Source organism: Apodemus sylvaticus, chromosome 16 (genome assembly GCF_947179515.1).
Source record: "Apodemus sylvaticus chromosome 16, mApoSyl1.1, whole genome shotgun sequence".
Classification (NCBI taxonomy): Eukaryota; Metazoa; Chordata; class Mammalia; order Rodentia; family Muridae; genus Apodemus; species Apodemus sylvaticus.
In genome coordinates this window covers 74,078,142-74,084,965 of record NC_067487.1, presented here as the reverse complement: position 1 = coordinate 74,084,965, position 6,824 = coordinate 74,078,142, and positions in this window count along the sequence as shown.

Sequence of the window (6,824 nt, the reverse complement as noted above, 5' to 3'; positions counted from 1 at the left end):
GGATAATATAACAGGCATATCTGTGGCTTGATCCAAAGCTGCACTTCTTTACTTAGCATGTATAAAATGTAAAATACTTAGTTTTGATTTTCTTGTCTGAAGAGAGTTTATATTGTTTACTTGGGGAGGGGAGTTGTGCTGACTGATAGAGTGGCTCAATTCCTGAAGGCAAGAAGTTACTTTGTATGTCTTTCTTGGAACTACAATTCTTGGATAAATATTTGCTCTTTCCACAGTGGCTAAAAAACTCTGGAAGCTTTTGTGGTAGAAGCCAGAACTTGACTGTTCTCTTCTATGAACACCATATTATTCAGAGTCAGTGCACCTGCCCCTTTGAGCTGCAAATCATCTATCCTTTTAGCATCCTTGGAAATGATAAAATTACCCATAATTAAAACATCAGGCATTTTGATTCCTGAGACATTCTGCTACAATTTGCACTATGGTATTGGCGTTATGATCCTGAAAAACAATACCCATTTTCTCCATTATGCATTTGTCTATTGGGACTCCCCTTGATTTCATCCATCTGATTGCTCTCTTACATTCTGTATTAGGATTTTCAAATGCCAAGGTTTCTATCAATGACTTTCTGGTTTAAGGATCTGATATGGCTCTATTTATAGATGAACACAGGCTCTCTAAGTTGGTAAAGGCTTCCATTGAAACCTATATTACCTTTTGTAAATGTGGTGGATTGTGAGAGTGTGTGTGTGTGAGTGTGTGTGTGAGTGTTTGTGTGTGTGTGTGTGTGTGTGTGTGACTACTCTACTATTTGACAAGCTCTGAAAGCTGCAACATGACATGGTTCAATTACAACATTATCAGATTGGATTTTTTTCTTGTAGAACAGTGTATCCTCCCCCAGCTTTTAAGTGGGGTGGGGTGGGGGTTTCTGAAGCCCCTCACTAGTCACTATTTCTCAACCCTTGAAGTTCCTGGCTCTTTGTTCTCCTCAGAACAATACAGCCTCCTGTTTATTACCAGGGAGCCAGGACTAGCTAGCACCTGGTGCTGGTCTGGGGCAGAGCACTGGGATCAAGGTGAAGCCTTGATCTGCCAGACCTACAGTTTCCTGAATCAAGCAGGCTACCTGCTGAGAAATGTAGAACAATGGAGCCAAGTCACAAGAGATTCACCCCATAGCCCATATTGACAGTATTCACCCCATATTGTTAAATCGCCAAAAAAACTTTACATCTCGAACAGCAACTGTTATCCTGATGCCAATTCTTTTTCTTTCTTTCTTTCTTTCTTTCTTTCTTTCTTTCTTTCTTTCTTTCTTTCTTTCTTTCTTTCTTTCTTTCTTTCTTTCTTTCTTTTTTTTCTTCCTTTCTTTTTTTCTTTTTTGAGACAGGGTTTCCTCTGTGTAGCTCTGGCTGTCCTGGAACACACTCTGTCAACCAGGCCAGGCCAGGCCAGCCTTTCTTTCTTTCTTTCTTTCTTTCTTTCTTTCTTTCTTTCTTTCTTTCTTTCTTTCTTTCTTTCTTTCTTTCTTTCTTTCTTTCTTTCTTTCTTTGAGGCCAGCCTCAAACTCAGAAATCTGCCTGCCAAGTGCTGGGATTAAAGACGTACACCACCACCACCAGGGCTGATGCCTATTCTTTTTCTTTCGCAGCCCCCTCATCCATCCCCAGTTTCTCTTACAGGGACCGAGTTCGCTGTAGTTGTGGGCAGCAACATAACAGCATTGTGCCCTTCCACAAGTTGTTCTTTACTAACATTTACTCTATTTTTAAATGTATTTACTTTTCTTTCATTGGATATTTTCTTTATTTTCATTTAAAATGTTACCCCCTTTGACAGTTTCCCTTCCACAAACCCCCATTTCCACAAACCTGCTTCTATGAGGGTGCTTGCATACACTGCAGGATCAGACCTTCACAGGACCAAGGGCCTCTCCTTCTATTGATGCCCAACAAGGCCATTCTCTGCTGATATGCAGCTGAGTCATGTCTATATATGGAGATATATGGAGTATCTCCATATATACTCTCTGTTGGTTTAGTCACTGAGAGCTCTAGAGGATCTTGTTGATTGATATTGTTGTTCTTTCAAAGGAGTTTCTAACCCTGTCAGCTCATGCTTCCTTTCTCTAACTCCTCCATTGGGGACTTCATGCTCAGTCCAATGTTGGAATGAGCATGCACCCCTGTATTTGCTGTGAACATCTACCTCTGTATTTGTCAGGCTTGGGCAGAGCCTCTCAGGACACAGCTATATCAGCCTCCTGTAAGCAAGTACTTCATGGCATCCACATGAGTGTCTGGGTTTAGTGATTACATATAAGACGGTTTCCTATGTGGGGCAGTCTCAGGATGGCCTTTCCTTCAGACTCTGCTCCACACATTGTCTCTATATCTCCACTTGAGTATTTTGTTCCTCCTTCTCAGAAGAATAGAAGCATCCACACTTTGATCTTCCTTCTTCTTCAGCTGTATATGGTCTGTGAATTGCATCTTGCATATTCTGTGCTATGGGCTAATACCCACTTATCAGTGAGTACATACCATGTGTGTTCTTTTGTGATTGGATTACCTCACTTAGGATAATATTTTCTAGCTCAATTGATTTCTCTAAGAATTTCATGAAGTCATTGTTTTTAATAGCTGAGTATTACCCATTGTTTAAATATATTTTCTGTATCCATTCCTCTGCTGAAGGATATCTGGGATCTTACCAGATTCTGGCTAAAAGAAATAAACACAGTGGAGCATGTGTCCTTGATATATATTGGATCATCTTTTGGGCTTATGCCTAAGAATAATATAGCTGGTTCCTCAGGTAGGACTATGTCTAATTTTCTGAGGTACTGACAGACTGATTTCCAGAGTCTTACCAGCTTGAAATCCAACATGGAGTGTTCCTCTTTCTCCACATTCTCATGAGCATCTGATGTCACCTGAGTTTTTGATCTTAGCCATTCTGACAGTTATGAGGTGGAATCTCAGGGTCATTTTGAATTGCCATTCCCTAATGACTAAGGATGTTTAACATTTCTTTAGGTGCTTCTTGGCCATTTGATATCCCTCAGTTTAGAGTTTTTTTGTTTAGCTCTGTACTCCATTTTTAATAGGGTTATTTAGTTCTTTGGGTCTTCTTGAGTTCTTTGCATATATTAGATCTTAGCCCATTATTGGATGTAGGATAGGAAAAGATCTGTTGGTTGCTCTTTTTTTCTCTTTACAGTGTCTTTTGCCTTACAGTAACTTTGGAATTTTAAGAGGTCCCATTTGTCTATTGTTGCTCTTAGAGCAGAAGCCATTAATGTTGTTGAGGAAATATTCCCCTGTGCCCATGTATTCAATGTTTTTTCTCCATTTTCTCTTCTATTAGATTCATTGTTTCTGATTTTATGTGGAGGTCCTTGACCCACTTGGATTTGAGCTTTGTACAAGGAGATAAAAATAGAAAAATTTGCATTCCTCTATATGCACACCTCCAGTTAGACTGCACATATTGTCAAATATGCGCTCTATTTTCCACTTCATGGATTTAGCTTCATTGTCAAAACTTTAGTGGCTATTGGTGTGTGGTTTCATTGCTAGTTCTTTAATTCTATTGGATCAATCAACCAGTCTGTTTCTATATCAATTTCTGGCAGTTTTTAAAATCACTATTGCTTTGTAATACAGCTTCAGGTCAAGGATGATAGTTTCCCCCAGAAGTTCTTTTATTGAGTATTTATTTCACTATTCTAGGTTTTTTTGTGCTATCATAGGATGTTGAGAATTTCTCTTTCTATCCCTGTGAAAAATTGAGTTGGAATTTTGTTGGTAATTGTATTGAATGTGTAGATTGCATTTGGAAAGATGGCCACTTTTACCATGTTAATCTTATTGATACATGAACATAGGAGATCTTTCAGTCTTCTGAGGTCTTCTTCGATTTCTTTCTTTAGAGACTTGAGGTTCTTGTCATACAGATCTTTTACTTGCAAGGTAAACCAATGCAAGAGTGTCCTCTCACTGTCTTTTGGGTTTTATTTATATTCACTTTAAGCATCATGTGCCCTCAGAAGAGTCTTCTCTGGCAAAACATCATATGCCTGTTCACAAGAGAGATTCCAGAAAAACACCAAGTTTCTCCTTCATGAAAATAATCTATCATATAACAACTTCTAGGAAATTATCACATGATACTGCTGAGTCTCCAAAGATACCTGAAGTAGAACTTTTTATAAATGATAAAAATAAAGCAATCACATGCTTAGTGGAAAGAATTTGCATACAATTCACTATAAACATTATATATAATTAGAATAAATTTTTATTTGAAAAATTAAAAATTATTCTTTAAAAATAATAGAGTGACTTTTATAACTTATCAAATCTTCATATCTACAAAGATACATTACCTTGTCTGGAAGGATATATTTTATGAATAAACGTCCACCATTTTCAGAGCCAATAACTTCTCTCTAGTCAGGTTATTGCCCCTAGGAGATCCCTGGGATGGATATATATATATATATATGACTATAATAGAATATGTCACATATTCTATTATAGATCATACTATCTCTCATATTGAGGTAATATTGAGAACACTTTAAGATCTCATATATGCCCATGTGACTATTTTCCATCACTATCATTCAGTACTTTAAAGCTGAATACTTAATAAGATCCAATATACCTCTTTAACTAAATTATTATTGATTGACATGATTGTCAAATATTTTACTCTATATAATGTGCTTAAATTTACATTCAAGAAGATCTTAAAGAAACAGGGTCACAATAAATCTTGGGAAGGCAACGATTATAGTATGCATAAAAATCAAGTTAAACTTCAATGTTTTCTATTTCAGGTACAAACAATTATTTAGGTTAAATAGTTACCACCAATTTAAAAATCTCAAGATTGCCAGAAGAGCACAGGAGAGAATACAAAATTCCATCTTCATCAAACAATGAAGAAATTGGTCTCTCTTTTTGTAGTTAGCTCAATAAGTAGTAGTGAACCACTGGTTTAATGGAAATGACAGCTTCAGACTACCTTTTGCCAATAATCTAGAGAATATTTCTGTATTCAATTTCCACTTAAAGAACTGCTAACCAAATATAGTTCATTAATTTTTTCAAGAAAGTACATTGTAATAAAAAGTCATGATTTTTAAAAGAAAATATGGTAAGCAAAGAATGTCCTCTACATGAACAATAAAATGTAAAACAGTGAAGTTTCATGAATTTTCAGAGTTACAAAAGTATTATTATTCTATCTAAGCTCACACCTGGTATAATGTCTGAAAACAGCATAGTACATGAGCAATTTAAATTCAGAACTCAGAACAAGGCCTTTGTACCATCCCATTGACATTTCATATTGGCTTATATTTTATAGAATTTTCTTCAATTTAAAAATCATCATTGATAACCTTAACAATTATTATTTTTCTAAAGACAGCAATAAAGGTTAGGCAGCATATGTCTAGGTATATAATTCCTATTCATTATTTTCTGGCCTTTAAATATTTTAAGCTGAATAATAAATTCAACCTATTATTTTCACATGCCCCGAATTTGCATAGTATTAACAATTACGCTTTTCATATGAACTTTCCGAATTAACTTGCAGATTCAGAGACCTCAAAATCAAATTAGTGAAGATAGTGTGCTATCTTTGTGTATAGGTAAAGAAATCCTAGTTATTACCTGAATTTTTGCATCTAATAATACCCTTTCCTGGCCAAATGAATAGTGATTAGAACATAGTTAAGTTTGAAATTGGTTATATTATTGTAATTTGTATTTTGCAAGTGGTATTCGGTTCAAGTTGCAAATTACATGTCACTAGAAATCTATTGCAAGTTATATAATTTACAATTAAATAGTTTTAAATATTTGAATTGTTTCAAATGGTATATTTAAATTTTACTTTGCTAAGAATTACTAAAATATAAATCTGAGTAATATAAGGAAATTTAATTTAATCATAATTTAGATTTCTAAGTAATCATCTCTATGTACATGAAACAATTAGCATGACTTTTCAAACCATACTTAGTTTCTATAGTCACCTATCTTAAGTCTTTACAATACCATGAAGACACTTATGTAGACAGCTATCCCTACATCATATTTGTAGTAATTCAATGTAGCCACAGTATATATACTGAATAAACAATAAATTTTATGACTGTATATTTCATATTTGCCTCCTATCTACTTAGATAGAAACAAATATGAACAAATTCTGAAAAGCCTTTCTGAGTTATTCTATTTTTATATTATTTTAGATATATATATTATTAATTATTTTTATACACACCATATTTCATTATCCATCTTGTCAATCCCTTGTCCCACCCTCCTACTATTCTACACCCCATACCTCCTCCCCTCCCTATTTCCTCGTGGATGTCTCTACCCCATCTGACCTCTAAACTCCCTGTTAGGGGCCTCATATCAGCTGGTGTAGGCTGTCTGTTTGGTAGTCCAGTGTTTGAGAGATCCCAGGGGGGGCCCAGATTAATTGAGACTGCTGGTCCTCCTATAGGGTCACCTTCAGCTTCATTCAGCCTTTTGTAATTTATTTAGCTGCTTCTGTCCATTGGTTGGATGCAAATATCTGTATCTGACTCTTTCAACTGCTTGATTGGTCTTCTGGAGTGCTATCATGCTAGGTCCACTCTATAGCCTCAGTAACAGTGTCAGGTCTTGGGACCTCCCCTTGCACTGGATCCCACTTTGGGCCTGTTGCTGGACCTTCTTTCCTCAGGCTCCTCTCCATTTCTATCCCTTTAATTCTTTCAGACAGGAAAATTATGGATCAGAGTTATTATTGTGGAATATTCCCCCCTTTCCCTCATTTGATGTCCC